This window comes from Poeciliopsis prolifica, unplaced genomic scaffold (assembly GCF_027474105.1).
Source record: "Poeciliopsis prolifica strain line A6 unplaced genomic scaffold, Auburn_PproV2 SCAFFOLD045, whole genome shotgun sequence".
Taxonomy (NCBI): Eukaryota; Metazoa; Chordata; class Actinopteri; order Cyprinodontiformes; family Poeciliidae; genus Poeciliopsis; species Poeciliopsis prolifica.
The window spans coordinates 3,197,482-3,215,790 of NW_026562420.1; the positions used below are offsets into that span (position 1 = coordinate 3,197,482).

Sequence of the window (18,309 nt, forward strand, 5' to 3'; positions counted from 1 at the left end):
AGTTAGAAACTCAATTCAGATTAATTTTTGTCTTCAGACTTTAGTCAATCGATTATTATTTGTTTCATGGAGCAAATGATAATCGATTGGACTGGAAGGGTTTCCAATCCTGTTTTTAAAGAAACCTTAAGATTGAACTGATTTTAGTTTTCATATGATTATACAGAATATATAGTGATATCCTTCAAGTGATCAAGTCATTGAACCAGCACAGTGACCTCTGCTTTTTTTTCTATTTGCCCTGATAGAGAATGCTGCTCAAGCATTTTATCTAGATGTAAATTGATTATCTTTTTCTCTTTTTTTCACCATTACTGAGCAGTGCTCTGGATGCTAGCAGAGTAACAATTATTAGATTCATTCATGCTCACACCTGGTTTCACAAGGCCACCGTTGTGAATTCCTTCTCACATTCACAACACACTGTTCTGGCTGGCCTTGGCAAAAGCTTCAAACCCAGTAATAGGCTTCAGCCCTCTTGTTAGGCTGAAGCCTATTACTGACAGGCTTCAGCCTAACAAGTGTTAAAACTTGTTAGGCTGTTGTAACACCTAACAAGTTACAACAAGAACCAGTGGTAGGTTCTAGAACCACTGAAAATGGTTCTAGAACCTACTAGAACCACATTCAGTCCATCAAGACCTGATCAATCCATCACAAGTCCAATCAGGTCTCAATACCTTTCATACATACAAAAAATGCAAAAACTTAATCACCCATGCATAATACTTTTGATTATTTTCTAGTAGACCCATACACACTACATTTCTCCAGGGCATGGCCCTTTTTCTCAAATTGACGGAAGGCGGTAATATTTTGGGAACTGATCAGTTCTGTCCGAGGTTTCAACCAACCCCAGAGAGAAAACCGGATAATGTCATAGTGAGTTGGTTGATGTTGGCCCCAATTACAAAGATGGAAGAGGCAAATGAATTGAATGCTGAAACAACAGACCTTGGCTGAGTGACTGAAGTTGTAAGTATATTTGTTCTGTTAACATTTACCCATTTTGAGTCAGATCTCTATTTATATATATTCCAAAGGGCAATTAGTTTTGCTCAATAGTAAACTTTTGAATAAACTTTTTTGTACTTTTGAATGAAATTGCAACATGTTTTGTTTTGCAACATATCTATGACATTGTGTAACATTATTACCAGGATGGACAGCATTACAATAGTTGTCTGATGTAAAAGTCAAATTCAAAACCCTGTAAAGAGTTTTTGAGATAAGATTTGTCTCAGGTGTCAGAAAGTCACTTTGGAATTCTTCCTACTCACAAAATTATCAAACTGTAAACAACTGAGGGAACTCTGAAAAACATTTCTCCAGGTCTGAGGTGACCTGCTGATAAAAACTGGATTTTAAAAAGAATGTCAAGAATGAAAATTAATTTTTGACGTTTTATTGCTATTTTAAAAAACTAAAAATGTTCATTTAAACATCAACTGATGTTGCTGTAAACCCTAAGAAGAGGAAATCAGTCCAGCCAATTATGCTACTGTTTTCTATCTGAAGTATATAAAACACTGTAAAATGTTTTGTTTTTCTGTAATGTTAGAAATGCCATCAATAATCCCAAATAGTGCATTAGCAAAAGATGCTGTTTCAAAAGTTTAAACAATATCATCAAGACAAACGCATGCTGACATAAAAGTTTCTTTACCAACAAAGGGAATAAGAACTCTGTAGAAAATAACGAGGGCCATGCTGCATTAAAGTGGACAGTTTCCCATTGTTGGGTATGATTTGCTGAAATATTCTGTGTGTAACATTTTGGATGAGGAGAGTGAGTGTGTGCTGGATCAATAGAGAAATATGGAGGATAATAAAGGATCACAGCTACAAATGGATCGCTTTGTGGGCCTTCAGTTTCCATGGTGACTGTGATTATATTGCATGTAAGTGCTGTGAATGCAGGACATTTCCTGAAAACAGGTAGGAAACACACTCCACTCATTAGATTTTTTTTTTCCATTTTCTGCAGGATGATTAAAAAGACAGTCTTTTAAGACCCTTGAAAACAGTACTGTCTGTCCACTGTCTTAAAAGCATTTCATATAACGCTGTTGTTGCTCCTCAGCCTGCATCATAACTTTGTTCTTTGATCTGTTTCCCAACCTCCAGAAAAGCCATAAAAATATTCTGCAACATTTCACTGCCTTTTCAGCAACATATTGCTGATTGTAGCCATTTTTTTCAGTAGCTGACATTTACAAGCAGAACAGCTACATCATGATCAGAATTTTTTTTTTTCTGGAATTCAACCTGTAACACAAAAATGTTCTCTTATTCATCAAAATACAAGGCAAGGCTGCGAGGACCAACTGCTGCAGAAGCAGTGATACATTTGGCAAAGAAAATAATTATCCTTAAACCATAAACTACAAATCTACCAATGCAAGTATAATATGATTGCTTGTTATTTGCTGATTTTCCTTTGTGTTTTTTAGGCTATACAATTTATCCCAATGCAAAACATAACCAGTTATGTGGGAATATCTATTTTTCTTTTGTTCAATATCAAAAATTTATCATGTTATTATTTCGCAAATGCAATCTTGCTGACATTTTAAATAAATAAAACATCTATGCAACATTTTGGCTGAGCAGTATTTTCATTTTACTTACTTGTGAATTAGAAACTCTGTGCTGCTTCACTTTCCTCTACTATTTAGCCACAATGTGTTTTTTTTTCTTTCTGTTTCATAAAAGAAAACTCTGAAAATTACGTTATGAAGTTATGATAATGGACCAAAGTCACAGGACTCTAGGGTCTTGAAGATCAAAATAAAGAGGTAAAAAACATCAATAAGCCCCCTGGATGGTGTAGCAGCAGAGGTTTTGTCCCTTTGAGCCTAAAGATGTTGACCAGAGAGAAACTTTAACTGTTTTTTTTTTTTGGTCAAACCCAAGAAAATGTCAACATTTTATCTATTTTATTGTTTTACATTTCATTCCTTAAAAACTGTTTTACAAAGTGTCCAACAAGAGCAAATATGATTTTATTTCATATTTATATCTGCTTTTAATGAATGTGATGGATCCACAAGTACTTTAGCACTTCAGTCAGTTTTCATCTGTCACTGTGATGAAACCGTTCAGCGTTGTATTGTGATGTATTTACACAGTTACATAACACATTTTTCATTCCTCTTTGTGACACCAGTGACCATATTGTTGGATTCACAGGCCAGACTTCCTGATCATTGGATTTGATTTCTCTCCATCCAAATGTGAATCTCTCCCCTTCTGTCACTTTCTATATATTTCTGTCGCTGACTTAATTTGTCCACTTCCTTGCTGTTCTCGGCTAAGCCCCCAGTCAGTTTGGCATGGCCCAATCTGCAAAGTTCCCTGGTCTCCATCTATTACCGTCACAGATTTTCTGGACAGCAGGTGTGTTTTTCCGGAAGTCGGACCGGAATTCCTCCCTGGGATTCACTGGTTAGAACACAAACACATTGGCAAGCACATCCCTGCTCTTTATGGAGCAAACACGGAGACATATCATTTCTTCTTCTTTATTTATTCATATCAGAATCTGTTCAGCTATCCGCTTTTTCTCTCCTGGGTTGAAATCATCCCGATAAATAATTTAGAGTTGTTAAAAGAAAGGGACAGAAGAGGGAGAAAGAGATGTAGAGCTGAACTGAGAAAGGCAGAAGTGTAAACTTTGGATCAGAAAGTCATGGCTGAGTGTTTATGCAGAACTGAGTGCAGTGACAAACAAATTGCCAGTGATTATGCTAATTAATGATGCAGTGGAAGGTGTCAGATTTAAATGAGTAAAAGAAGGAATATGAAATTCTGACAGGAAAGAGATGGATCAGACCCAACCTGGGTTACATTTATTTTCTATTATTAGACTGTTTCAAGAACCTCACTGCTAGAACTAATTCACTGTTCTGAGTCTGATGGTGAGGACTCACCTGGAATTTGCCAAAATGCACAGAGTAAATCATGAAAGACATTCCTTACCTAACTCCTAAAGTTTAATCAACTTTAAAAGCTACATTATTATTAGAAATTCAGTGCTTCTGAATCTTTCCATCTTTGCCAAGTTCAACATGTAATAATCCCCATCAGGAAGTAATCCAAAACAGTTAACTTCCTCTTTGGTTTACAGTATACCTCCAAGATGCGTTTTTGTTATTTTTTAGACAAATCTGTATACTGACCGATTTTCATTACTCTACCTAAAATCGATCCTGTCTGAAAATGGTAGCTTTGGTCCACAGTGGCCATCTTCCTGTTGGGTTTAAGCCATGTGTAGAGGTGGCAAACAATCAAACAAGATTTTGAGATTGAATCCGCAACATTTTAATTTAATAATTGTTACAAAGCAACTCTGTTAGCGGTTATCGCTACACAACTGTTAGAAAAAAAGACTCACATAACGTCCGTTCCAACCGTCACCTAGCAACGGCGGACGGATATTAATCGCCCTCCGCAATCACATCAACTTGTAAGTAGCACACACACACACACAAAAACCCAACATTAATAAACACAAAACAGTATAATTTACCATGACTATTCCATGAAAATGGCTTGTGCGCCACACTTAGCTCCAAAAGACATCTGAGCTGTCAGTTTTGTTTTTGCCAATGACAATAAAAGCACAACAGTGTATCTGTTAGGTAACAAACATTCTTCCGCATATGTTGAAAATCTTTACAGAACTTATTTTGAGCTGTCCAATTTCCAGTGCAGCTCACTGGAAATTTGACAGAAATCTTGCTGTTAAGTCAAGATTTAACAGCAGTCGTGACAAATATCTCTTGTCTATCAATCCATGTTAAATGAGGAGTGACTCTTCATCATTGCCTTGTCTGACATGGGCTGCTTTGAAAATGTCAAAATCTCTCCAATTTCACAACCAATCAGAATTCCTGTAAATAAGTCACTGTCATGTTCCGTGTGTTGGGTTTCACTCCAGTAGTGATCAGCACCATTTGCTGCTGTTGTTTGATGCTCACAGTGTCTAAACTGTTATTGTTGGGTTTAAAGCACGCCTCAAAGAAGCTTTTCTGTTTGTCTCATTTATTTCTACATGCGTATGGATTTTCATAGCTCTACCTAAAACTTGACTGGCAAGATGCAGTCTGTCGGCTGTTAAGCTTGTTTTTAAATATTTTATTTTTTATTTTCTTTCAAATTTGATGTGATTTTGCATCACCTCCGATCCCCCAAAAAGCAATTCTTTTCATGGAATAAAAACAAGGTTATTCAGGGGAGACCTTCGCACCATCTGCAAATGCTTCAGCCTGATAAAAAAATAATGTCAATGCTCTGACATAAAACAACGTTGATGCATTTTAAATAAATTTTGTCTGCTCTCTCTTTGGAGAGCATAAGTGTTGTTTTTAAATATGTAACCATGAATGGAAGTTATTATGAACAACATACAGAAACATCTCCATCATTATGTTATCACAAAAGTCCAATTTCACTTATTGCCAATGTCAATGTAAATGTCAGTTTTGATTTATAAAGCACTTTAAAAACATATATTAACAAAGTGTCGTACAGTGCTGAAGTGACTTTTGCTTGTGTTTCTGAAGTTCTGATGAATCCTAAACTCTTTCATTCCAGTAGGAAATGGTTTAATGTCCAGTCAGTAAGTTTCTTGAAATCAGAAAAAACTTTTTAGTTTCAAGCTTCGGTCTGACATTAGCTTTTCTGTGATTGATTTATATGAAGCATGTGATTTATTTTACTTTATTTCTAGATCCCACTTTGTCTGCTGGGAAAGTGTATTTAATTTGATAAGGTTACATATCTACTTCATAACTTTTCCCTGCTACAATTTTATGATCATAAAAGCAAAACAGTGTATCTCTGTTAGTTATGTAGGTAACATGAACATTAAGCCTGATTTTTTTTCACATACATTGAAAATCTTATTTTGAGCAACATAAATTTTATGTAATTTTATTATTTTTTATTTTTATTTTTATTTTTATTTTTTACAGATTTAGATGTAAATAAGGTCTGCATTAGCCCTTAATTCAAGCTAGGCTGGAAAGGACTGTTACCCATTAGACCTTTTTCATGCTTCCGATCCACCACCAGAACAGAACAGCAACAGGAGAGAGAAAAAGACAGAGAGAGGGAGAGAGAAAGAAAGAGAGAAAGAAAGAGAGAGCAATGCTGAGAAGGAAAAGAGCAGAGAAGTCCAGTGCTGCAATGCAAAAAGAGGACCTGCAAGTACACTGCTGAATGAAAAAGATCATTGGTAGGGAAACAACAACCCATATGGAGCGTGTGTGCACTGACAGCTAGTTTAGCTGTTTCCCCTTTCATGTAAAACCCTGGTCTGTTTACTGGTTCCGGGACCCGACCAAAACCCCTTGATGTGGCTACCATGAGACTTCTAAGAAGGATTAATGCAGAAATGTTGTTGTGACAATGCACTTAGTGTCAGGAAGAGCAGGAGTTTCTCAAAGATGCAGAGACATAATTCAAAATAATTCAGTTGCACAATTCCATTTCTTTTAAGTCATGTTTGATATGGTGATTCTCACGAACCCAATCTTTCGACTGTCTTGGAAGATTTTTGGATCATACTCATACAACTAAATATAATTAACTTTATAATCATTATTTATAATATTTGGCACAGGTAATTGTTGGCTAGCAAAATTATTTATTAAATGTTTTTTAAATAATTTTGGACTCACATAGTCATTATCATAATGCGTCTGAAGTACAAAAGAAATGCTGTAACCTCAATTATACCATTATAAGCGAGCTTGTGTAGATGTCATTTATTATCGTAATGCATAAATTATATTACTGTGTAATTGCCGTATTAAACTATACAGTGTCTTTTTGAAATGATAAATAGATAAATGCATAGTGCATTTAAGCTTTAATTCTTTCACCTTCCAGTTAATTCATTGGAAATTCACTGCACTTTCACTGCACTGGAACTTTCACTGCAAATTCCAGTGAAATTGAAGTTTCACTGGAAATGTCAATTTCACTGCAAATTCCAGTGAAATTGAAATTTCACTGGAAACTGCTTGTGTGTTCAACCATTGTTTGTGGTTGATTTAACCCAAGTTGTATTTAAGGTTATTTGAATAACCTCAATTACAACAAGGATGGATGTGACAGTGACTGGAATTGGGAGTCAGTATAATGAGCTCTCATCTTTATGCAGACAACGTGTATGTAAAACTGAAGAAGTTTGTTTTTATTTTTTTTTCCTGAAGAAAAGAATAATTTGACAATTCACTGGCCATGTGAGCAAGTAGGATCCATCAACAAAAAGGTGAAGAATGGTAGCCCAGTGTAAAGACAGAGAAATAAAGCAGAAATTCCCAACACCTATTTTATTTTTTGTTATTTAGCCACATAGAGAGGTGTACATCAGAATATGGTCTGAATGCACTTCATTGATCTTATTCATTTCAGAAGAGAGCAATAAGAATAATAAATCAGGTATAGTTTCCAGAACACAAAGATTTTGATTTTAAGATTGCATATGCTAAAATTTATGAATCCTGTAGAATAATGGGTAGCACAAGAATACTGGGTAGCACAAGGACTTGATGTGTTACATTGAAATACAGACTTATATCTGGCAGCAGCCCAGGAAGGTCGTGTGAAAAATGGTTGAGTTCTGCGACTGGAAAAAGCGAAGGAGAACTGGGGATTGCAAGCACAGAGCAGGATCCACTGTACCCCCACAATGTTTACATGTTAGTCAATGAGTCCTTTAGAATATTGACAGTTAAATGTTTTATGACTGTTTCTAAATATGATGAAAATTTAGATGGTGGTAGATGAAGAGGCTTATGGTTCCAAGAGGAGTTTGTAGCCTCTAGGTGAGTAAGTCCCAGAATAGTGTCTTCTCCGAATAGAAGACACTATTCGGAGATGGAAGGGGCGAAGTGGCAAGTGATTCTGTTCTTTCCTCAGTTCTAGGGAGATGTGTTGGAGATGTTTGCGTGTTATAGGATGGATGCGACAGTGACAGCTGATGCAGACTTCAGCTTATGGATTGCGGAGGTGCGGCAAAGGCGCTGATGAGGATAACTAGGAGATCGAAGTCGGAACTGAGGAAGACACCAGAGAAAGGTCCAGGTTAGAAAAAAAAAAAAAAACACAAAATCTGCACACTGCTTTTGGGATCACAATACTATGATTTGCTACCCTCAAAAACACAAATAATATGTAATGATGAACATATGAGGTTATAATTTAAAAGGATTTGCAGAAGTATTTAAACCCTTTACGATTTCCACCTTTTGTGATATTGCAACTCCAAACTTGGGTTATTATTGAAAATGCCAACACAAAGAACAGCATAGCTGAGAAGTATGAGAATAACATGTGTATTAAATTTCCATAAATCAATAATTTGTGAAACCAACTTCAAGACTGCAGCAGTGTGTCTTAACCGACGTTGGACTTGTGGATCTTTTTGCTTGTTTTCAAAATAGCTCAAGAAACAGTCAGACTGGACAGAAAATGTGGAGTCTGCAAGTTTTCAGACTAGACAATTTTCAATCAATTCTTCGAATCTGACCTATTCCCTGTTGGATTTTGATCTGGAATTTGAATGAGCCATTCCAGTATAAGAATAAGGCTGCAAATTTAATGAGAATCAGCATAACTGTATAAGCTTTTTTACAGAAGGTGCTATAGTTTACATATAACATCTCAGTTGGTGGTGAGAAGTTTCAGACTTTTAGGGTTTTGGTGGAACATCAGAGACATACCATCTCAACAAAGGAGACATTGTGCTCTCATATCATGTTTGTGAAACAGACTGTTTGGCATAGAAACTTGATGTTGGTCTAACTGGACACATTTTAAGAAAGGTAACTATTACTACAACTAACTTTTCAAGTGTTTTACTTAGGCATGTATTTGTTGACCTGAAAGTGACTTCCCTGGGAAAAGATGTAAAATAAAAATGTGATTAAAGTGAGTATAAATGAAGAGCCAGCAATGTCAAGATTAAGCACTTTGTCACAGACTTTGGCGACACAGAAATTGAGGTTCCCATTCAGCTTGCATTATTGATTCCTGACGTTACTCCATCCTGACTAACTTCTCCCTTGTTCCCTTTTCATCCTTTAATTTGATCTCCTTCCCTCCCTCAGAGACACTCTTCATTGAGATGCTCTCCTCTTCCCCACATCCATCAGAGCATTGCCTCCTATTCTATTTCTTTTTGTCTCATTACTCTAACTAATTAGACCCAAACGAGCCTTTACTCATGCATATCAATGAGACTCTCACACATGTACTGATCTGTAAAGATGTGTTTGATTTATTTGTGTGTTCGATTCTGCATGCTTTCTGCAATCCAAGCCCATAAAAACAGTTGAGAGCTATCGGAGATTCTGTTGTATCCACAGTTTCTTAATAGGATTTCACTCAGTTTTGATTATTTTCAGTTATGTGATTCAAATACAAATTGAAAGTTTTTAAGCTTCTTTCATCTGAAAATGAAAAGTAGTGAATGATTAAATTGCTAGTGTGTTCAACCATTGTTTGTGCTTGATTTAAACCAAGTTGTACAACAATTAACACTCAAATGCATTATTAGGTCTCTCACAATCCCACTTCAACTGAACTGGACTGAAGAAGATTTGGAAGATTCACCAAATGCACCGCCTAGGAGATGGGTGCAGGACCAGCTTGAGGGCAGAGATGACACCAACAGGGTGGCAGTGCTACCAACACCAAGCATCAATATGATGAGTAGGGAGTCAGAATGTGTTGCATGCAGCTTTAATTTAAATTGTTTTATTAAAACTGCAGTAGAAGGTTTGTAGAAGAAACAAAAAATATAATTTGCATTTTTAATAAAACATATAAATCATTCCAATTAGTTAAACTTTTAAAGCTGAGTCAAAATTATAATGATCTGTCACTAATATGTCAGAAATTACAGCAAGCATCTACAAGACACAAGAAAAAGAAAAGAGAAATGTTTTACATGTTTCAAATTGTCAAAAAAAAGTTTTTGTATGAACAAAGCAATACTAGACAAGATGTGAAGTTTTCACTAGATGAGGGTTATCATAACTCCCAAACTAAGTCACATGAACCCTAAAATACAGGCATCAGACCACTCCATCTCTGCACCTCTCACTGTGGTCAACTCAGCAGAACCTGATCCAAAGTCCCCAGGCTCTGCTTCATCAGTGGAAGATGTGATGATGGGTTTGAGGAGGTTTTTGAAGTACTCTGCCCCTTTGAATTTTATGTTTTGAATTTTCTTCAACTTAAGAGATTTTTTCAAAATTTGTCACAATTTCTTCGCTGTCTTAGTTTGGTTTCACATCCAGGTCCATCATGTTTTTGAGAAGACTGGTAAAGACACTTTTTTGAAATATTTGTGTTGGCAAAGTGTTAGTTGTGGTTGTAAAGATAGCTCGCAAACCTGTGAACAAGCAAAACCATCCAGATAGATTTGATCATGAGGAACATTGACACTTTCAAAAGCAGCAAAGTCTTCTGATGCCATTACTGTCAAATCCGTAGTTGTGGTTTGATGGTAACTTTCTCATCCTTAGAGGAATCTTCCATGTCCTTTTTGTCTTCAGTGTCAAAAGCAAAGTATTTTGATCTCTCGTCCTCAGAGTTCTCTACTAAACCATCGTTGCCTCTTATGTTTTATCCTAACAACTTTTCAACTCCCTTCGTAACAAGAAATCCAAGGTCCCATAAATATCAAAATCCTCTTGACTTGATGTTCAGCTAAAATGGTTTGTAGAATCAGTTTGAAGTCGTCTCTCAGGAATCGATCTGCCTCCAACCAAGTTGAGAAGCAAACTGAGAATTCTTGAATTCTTGTATCTTTGTGAACATTTATGACATCATCGATAATGACATAGAGGTTCTCATTGACATGATGATGTCAAACAACCTGGGCCAGGTTCTTGTTTGTTTTAGTTGCTATGGAAACACAAGGAATCTTCTATAATTCTGTTGTTGAGAGCATCATCTTTTCATTGATCATTTGTTGGGGCAGCAGCATCAGAGCAAAATCTGTGCAAAGGTTCACTCTGATAAGGAATGCAATAGAAATATCATTTTGAATCTGTGACATCAGAAAAACATACATATTTTTTATAAGAAAAATGCCACTGCATTATGCCACAAGGGCATTTTTGAGATTCCTTAGCATTCATTTAGCCCTGCCCAAGAGCTTCTCTTGGATGTAATCTCTTTAGATGTAGTATTATTGCAACAATAAACTGTTTTTTAGAAGATTAGTGCAGACTGTGGTAATGCATTATTCAAAAGCTGTGCCACAAATTTTAATTCAGGTGAATTATCTGGGGTAGTTTCTTTGTGTCCCTGTATCTGAAAATAACACAGATGACAGTGAGTGTTTTAAATATGAGTGTTTTAAAATAGGATAACTATTTTTAGTAAGTTGAAAGTGAAATTTGGAGACAGGAAGAATAACTGATCTTCCCTCTAAAGTCTGTTATTTAATCTGTGAATCCATGTATTCTATAGGAACCTTTCTGGTGTGCATCAACTTTGTTTTCTATTTGTTTGCCAGGATTTTGATTCTGTTTTATTACTAATCAAATCTAAACTGAGCTACATTTCTAAAAGATTTCTAGAGTTCTAAAAAAACTATTTGTAGCTTTCAGTCTGGCAAACTTTAAATCCTGATGCTCCATCCACTCACCGTGTTGAGTGACCTGGTCTGAAAATATGTACTTCCTAAACTGTGAAGAAGCCCAGAAAAGATTAGTTATTTTTATCTAACTACAATACAAACCCAACAGCAGGCTGCAAGCCAGCCCTGAGCTGTTCACAGGGTTCTTCAAAACTTCTTTTTTGGAAGTGTATGAAATCTTATTTTAAAAGAATGAAGTTACGTTTGAAGTTAGCACTCTTAGTCACACAGGCAAAGAATTGTTTATTCATGCATTAGTTTGCTCTGGGACCTTACAGCATTTCCTCTTTCAAAGCTTATTTTTAGTACTTTTAAATGTTGTGCTTTGGAACTTTTTATATTCCAAACAAATCAGCATGTGTGTTTTACAGACTGAAAAACATATACTGTTATTATTAATCACTTTATTATGATTATTATTATTATGTAAATGAGCACATCTAATGAACATGACAAATAGCTTTTCTCTGTCTTTGTTTTATTTGAGTTTTCTTGTTAATTCTGAATCTTAAATTTATCCCTGAATGATTTATCTATAAAATATGGCTGTGCAAAGATATATAACATACATAATATTATGTATTCATTTATTCATTTATTTGAGATGGTTATAGTACTAAGCCTTGTTGGCTGGGTTTTGTGTTCTTTGGTTTGCATTTTGTTTCTTCTTATTGTGCTGATCCCAGTCTCTCCAGTCTGCTATCTGTTCACAGCATTTTCTTGTGTTTAAACTGATATTAGAATCCCGGAATCTCAATGGATTGCTGTACTTACTTGATTATTAATGTACTTTTCTTCATTATCTATAATATCATTACTAATTCTAGCTCATTTTTAAATATTATTGATTCTTTTACTACTTGGTAAATATTATCAGTATCATTCTGAAATCTAAATTAATGTATTCAAGTATTTAATCTAATTATGTAAAAAATACATAAAATAAATTACTAGTATTTGGCAGTTGAATAATCACATTTGGGAAAATATTTTACCCCCTCACTAACATGTAGGCCTACTTTCTATATTCTAACAAATGTGTATATATATATATATATATTTATTTATATATATATATATATATAAACAGAGCACTTGAGCCTTGCAATCGTGTTTCCTATCTAACACTCATTTCCTGCATCCTGCTGAGCTACAAGCTGGCCACTCAAGTGCATACGCATTGTAACGCATGTACACACTGTTTTCACATGAAATGATGAAGTCACGTGTTAAAAACAGCAGAGTAAACATGGACATTCACAGAAATAACTGATTCCAAGCAAAAACTACATTTAAAACCAGACGTTTGCGTACACCATATAAAAAGACACCTATGTGGGGTTTTTTCATGCTGTTTAATGTGAAATTTTAATCTTATAATTTTTCTGGTTTTATCAGATTCCTAAATTTTATTCTGTTAACTGCCAGAATAATGAGAGAGATTTTTTTACAGAAATGTTTATTTTATTTTTCTCAAATGTACCAAAAAACTTCATATTTAAAATCATTGTGTGATCTGTGGTTTGGATGTGACGTACTAGAACCAAACTTGTTTTAAACATAGTGATGAGTGTTGTCAAATTCTCATTCCTAAAAGATCAGCTCTTCATGTCATTTTTTACTTACACACATGTCTGTATTGTTACTGATGAACTTGTTGACAAATCCTCTTTCTATACATCTGCATTTGCCTCCAATTTCAGTACCAAAGAAATGAACAAACAAGACTCTTCTTTTACAACTGGTATATGTTGATCATCATTTTTAACCAGATATAAATTTGTTGTTGTCAATATTTACCTCCATTCTCAAGCATCAGCTGAACCACTTTTGAATTTTGTAAGGAACAATCATTGCTTCATGTTCTGATTGTGTTGAAGCAGGTCACAGTAAATCAGGGCTTTCAGAGAAATACAATCTTTCTATCTCACTCTCTCACAGTTATATCTGCCACTTTCTTTTCTTAGTTATTACCCCCTTCCCAACACCCCTTGTGTGCTCACCCAGAGGCAATGAGTGACTTGAAGGGCAGAGGGTGAAAACACATTAACCACAGAGAGCAATGGAGTGGCAGCTAAAGTGCAGAAGGAAATAGAGAGATATACCATGTAAAAGAGATAGGAGGAAAAGATTGTCTTTGATATTGATCTGGTAATCCTTGCAGTGGTCTCTAGCAATTCTAATCTTCCTGCTACATAAGACGAGGAGACTCAGGGAAAGGGCGAGAAAGGCCGAATAGAGGGAGGGAGAGCTAAAGAGAGGAGGGAGTGGAGCATGAGGAGGAACAGTGCCATCCAGTGGTGGACAGAAATGCACCAAATGAACCTTAAGAGTTTCTGCTTGTTTATATATGAATATGAACAAGTCCTTTTATTCTATAAGCTACGAACATGTCTGAAATTCTGAGCAAAAATTTTGTATTTACTTTCAGAAAATGAGAAATGGTCAAAATAATTAAAAAGATGAAATATTTCACATTTCAATTAATGCAAAGAAAACAAGTTCATGTTCATTTAGAAACAACAATACTGTTTCAGCTCAAGAAGAGTTCAGAATGGAGGAATTACCTTGAGGTTTTCAATTCAGTGAAGTGGTCTTCTAATTTTTTCCATACCTGTATACATACACACACAAATATATATATGAGAAAGAAAGATTTAGATATAGATATATCTATCCTGGTGTCCGCACCAGAACCAGTGTCTCCATAACCTTCAAAATGTCAGAGGTCAAAGCTTTTTGGTTCGGCAACCTTTAAATACAATAACCAGCTAATTTTTTCTTTTTTTTCCCTCCCCTCCAAGAGGTTTTTTACGGACTCTAGTGTCCCTCACATGACAGTAGGCCGACAGGAAGGGGGCAAAGAGATGGGGGAAGACACGCGGCAAATATTGCCGGATCCGGGAGTCAAACCCACAATGACCACGTCGAAGACCAAAGGCCTCTAAACGTGGGTCGCGCTATCCCCTACGCCATCACAACACGCCCCATAACCAGCAATGACAGCTGATTTTCTTCACTTTTTAAAAGAAATTAGGGTTTTAAAAGACAATGGCCTTTAAAAAGAGAAGAAATGTACTTTAGAGTCCTGCAGTGGTTTTCTGGTCTTTTTTTCATCAAACAAGCAGCAAAACCTAAGAATATTTTCACTTCCCTTGGCTCAACAGTCATGAATTGTGGTATCTGCATGGCAGAAAAGAGGAACCAATAATCCTACACTCAGAAGCCCCAGTTAGAACTGCTGCAGTTTCCATACAATGGTTAGTGAGTCAAAAATGTTAAAGTTAGACTGCCCTGATGTAAAGGTCTTATGTAGTAAATATTTTTCAATTAATAATTACTTGGAAAAGAAAAAAAATACTTCATTTAGTTAGAATTATCTGTGTTTTATGTACTTATGTGTTTGTCAGCCTTTGGCCTCCATGTTGTGAGTCTGATGTCTGTCATTCAGTTCAGGCCTGGCCCTGTTTGCTTCCTGCCTGGCTTTTTATCTCACATTTTGCTTTAGTACCAGTTTGCTTTTTCCCTTAGGGGCATGAGAACCTGCTGCACAGATCTCCAAAATATGTAAGTTTCTGTTTCATTATTAGAGCAGTGTGGTTGTTAGTTCTGCCATGCAGATACCTTTGCTCCCACCACCTCTCTGCCACAATTCATGCAGTTCAAAGTGTGCAGACTTTAGTAACCAAATTGTAAAACACATTTAACATCACAAAAATAATTTGTCATATGTTTTTTGTCTCTGTACAGTGTGACATATCGTCCCTTTACAGTCACACTGTATAGAGATGACAGCCTTCAATCTTTTTGATGGCCAATATATTTACAAAGTAAGAGGAAGAAGGTCTGACAACAAGTCAGATGATTTTAAGTTGGACAATATAGAAAAAAATCTTATTTCTTACAGAGGAATTTTCAGGAACACTGACTATGTGTGTCTTGCTATTTTCTTTTTTGTTCCCATTCTGCTGTTTTTGTAACCTCAGCAGTTATCTATCCACATGTTTAAACCCGGTAAATTCAAGTTAATCATAACTGCTGCATATGATCAACACATATGCACCAGTTCACTGACAGACACTGAGTAGAGAGGCTTGGTCAAATGAAAACACATGCAGAGATGCAGGGAATCACTTTTTAATTGACCTTTTTGCAGTTTATGATTCAGAAGAACTTGGGGTTTGATTTTCCCTGTGTACTCAAGAAGAGACATCAATAAGGTCAAGCCACCACTGACTCTGCTCTTTTGACATGAAGATTAGAAAGGATAGGGGGAATCAATTGCTACGTAACGTAATTCCTCACATGTCTAATCATATTAGTCTGGACAGAACATCACATTATTGTTCATAACATCACAGTACTTCTGCGGAGCCTCCCACAGCCAAATGACTGCATGCTCCCACACATCTGCATGTTAGAAAATGAAAATGGCCTTTGGAGCAATGTAAATTATGAAAATCAAACAGATCTCAACATTAGTTAGCAAGTTTCCAAGTCCGGGACTTATTTTAATCAGCAAGTTTGTTTACATAGAAGAAGCTAGTGTTTTTACATAGAACACCAGCTTCTCTTGGCTGAAACTGTAAATTAAGAGCAGATGTTAGGTGTTCAAGTTTGACCCAATTTAACAAGCAATACAAAAAGAAGAGATTACGCTGGTTATAGAGTCAATCTGCACAAAGTGAAAATCAGATCCTGGTTCCATGGTTTGCTTTGAATAGAAAGTCTGAACCCTGGGCTGTTGAGAAACAATTGTCTGCTGGAGTTATGGTCTCTGTAAACAATTGGATCTGATTTTATCCAAATGTTGGCCATGACTATGTAGTGTGCCTAATCAATGAAGCTTACCGGAAATGTCCTGGACTTTAAACCACCCAGGTTGATTAGAATCATGACGAGGAATAAATGTCTTATTCATTCCTCTTGCTCTGACTTTAATTGCTCAATATTTGAAAGAGTAGCCAACATGTGGCCTAAAAAGGCTCAACAACCTGGTAATGAAGGCTGGTTCTCTTCTAGTTCTGTACTCTCTCTCTCTTTGAGGGCCATTCCTACCGTTTGCTCCAAAACTGTGACAATGCAATTCCAACACCACAAAAGCTGTCGTAGTCCAATTTGAACAATCCTTATTTGTCTCCCTAGCCCTGGCAAAACGTTGCACAATTCAACACCATGCTGCTAGCTCTTCACAACTCATAGGTGGAAGTACGAGCGCTGACCTCCACAGTGTGAGCGCATTGTGTTCCAGCCGGAACACAATGCGCTACATAAAAAAGCATAATTTAACAAAGTTTCAAGGCAGACTTTATTGGGTTCAGCTGAAGGACAATAATTACAGTCATATAATAACATCTAACTACTACTTGCTTTTCACAAAGTGGTGCAGTTGTTAGCGCTGCTGTATTGCAGTTAGAAGATCCTGGATTCAAATCTTTCTGCAGGGAGTTTGTGCGTTCCACAGTGCCAGCCGGGGTTTTAATGCTGAGGCAGAGGCCCAGCAATCATCATATTACATTGCATTACATTGCTTTTGATACAATATAATCTCCTACTTCTTCACAAACTATAAGTTAGATAAGATTAAGTCATGAGCAAATCCTTAATGTTAAAGAAACTGGGTGTTTGATAACTGCACCACTCAACTGATGGATTAAATTTGTTTTTAAGATTCTTGTTTTAACTTCTTTATCACATCCCGTAGCACAGGCTTTTGACAATTTTTTTTTGTTTTGTTTTGTTTTTATTTTTACATCAAACTTTTAGCAGCATTAAACAGAATTGTATCAGCTAGATTAATTCTGAAGCAGGTTCCTGCTGCATTTATTACTGCTGTTGCCTCATTGCAGGAAAACTGTATTTTTGCCTTTCTGTTTGATTTCTCACCGGTTTTTCCTTTACCACCATCCAAAACATGCACATGAAGTTAATTGTTCACCTATACAGCCTGTAGGTGCTAGTGTGTGTTGAACCATATAGTGTCTAATGCTGACCTGCAGTACATTACCAGAAGATTGGTTCCAGCAATATTACAAGGATTAATTGATCATAAATGGATGAATGTGAGTTTCTGTCAATTCATCTTAATATTGAAATCTTAGGGGAAATATGGTGAAGCTTACAATAAATGACTCTATAACAAAAACAAAAATTCCATTAATTTGAAGTAAAAGAGCACATTTTAAACCTCAACATGAGCATTTATTGCTGCATGATCACCTGACACATGGTGTCAGTGTTGTTCTGGAGAACCTCATAGAGTGCCACATGCCTGGCTGAACTACATTACTGAGGCTGAAATTATTTGCTCCACCCACATTTTTTTAAGTCATGGACTGGAAGCAACAGTCAACTTTTATCTGTAGCAACATGTGCTCCCAACTGGCAGGCTGATGTTCTTTAAGCATGCAAAGTCCTGTAGTGACTGAAAATTATCGCCTGTAACAGAAAATTTTAAATTCGCTAAAGCTATTCCACTACATTAAAATTCTACTGTAAAATATAGAATGTCAGTAAATTACAGTAGCAATATTATGTTTTTCCTTGGTGATGTGTTGCCATTTGCAAGTCAATGATTCAATTGATGCAATCTACTGCGTTTCTTTAGATAGTAACTTTTTACACTACTTTAAATAACTAATTAA

The 18,309-nt window shown here is 36.0% G+C and overlaps 1 long non-coding RNA gene across 3 annotated transcripts; it reads left to right on the forward strand.

The window, feature by feature from the left end:
* The first annotated feature begins 4,429 nt into the window (after positions 1–4,429).
* On the forward strand, positions 4,430–9,781 carry LOC129376818 (uncharacterized). 3 transcript variants are annotated; one of them, XR_008607834.1, is made up of 5 exons: positions 4,442–4,468; positions 6,079–6,241; positions 7,787–7,838; positions 7,933–8,097; positions 9,572–9,781. It is a non-coding gene; the product is annotated as an uncharacterized LOC129376818 (long non-coding RNA). The 3 variants fall into 3 exon arrangements; XR_008607835.1 differs by lacking the exon at positions 6,079–6,241 and having other exon boundaries at positions 4,430–4,468; XR_008607833.1 differs by lacking the exon at positions 4,442–4,468 and having other exon boundaries at positions 5,985–6,241.
* Positions 9,782–18,309: the final 8,528 nt, after the last annotated feature.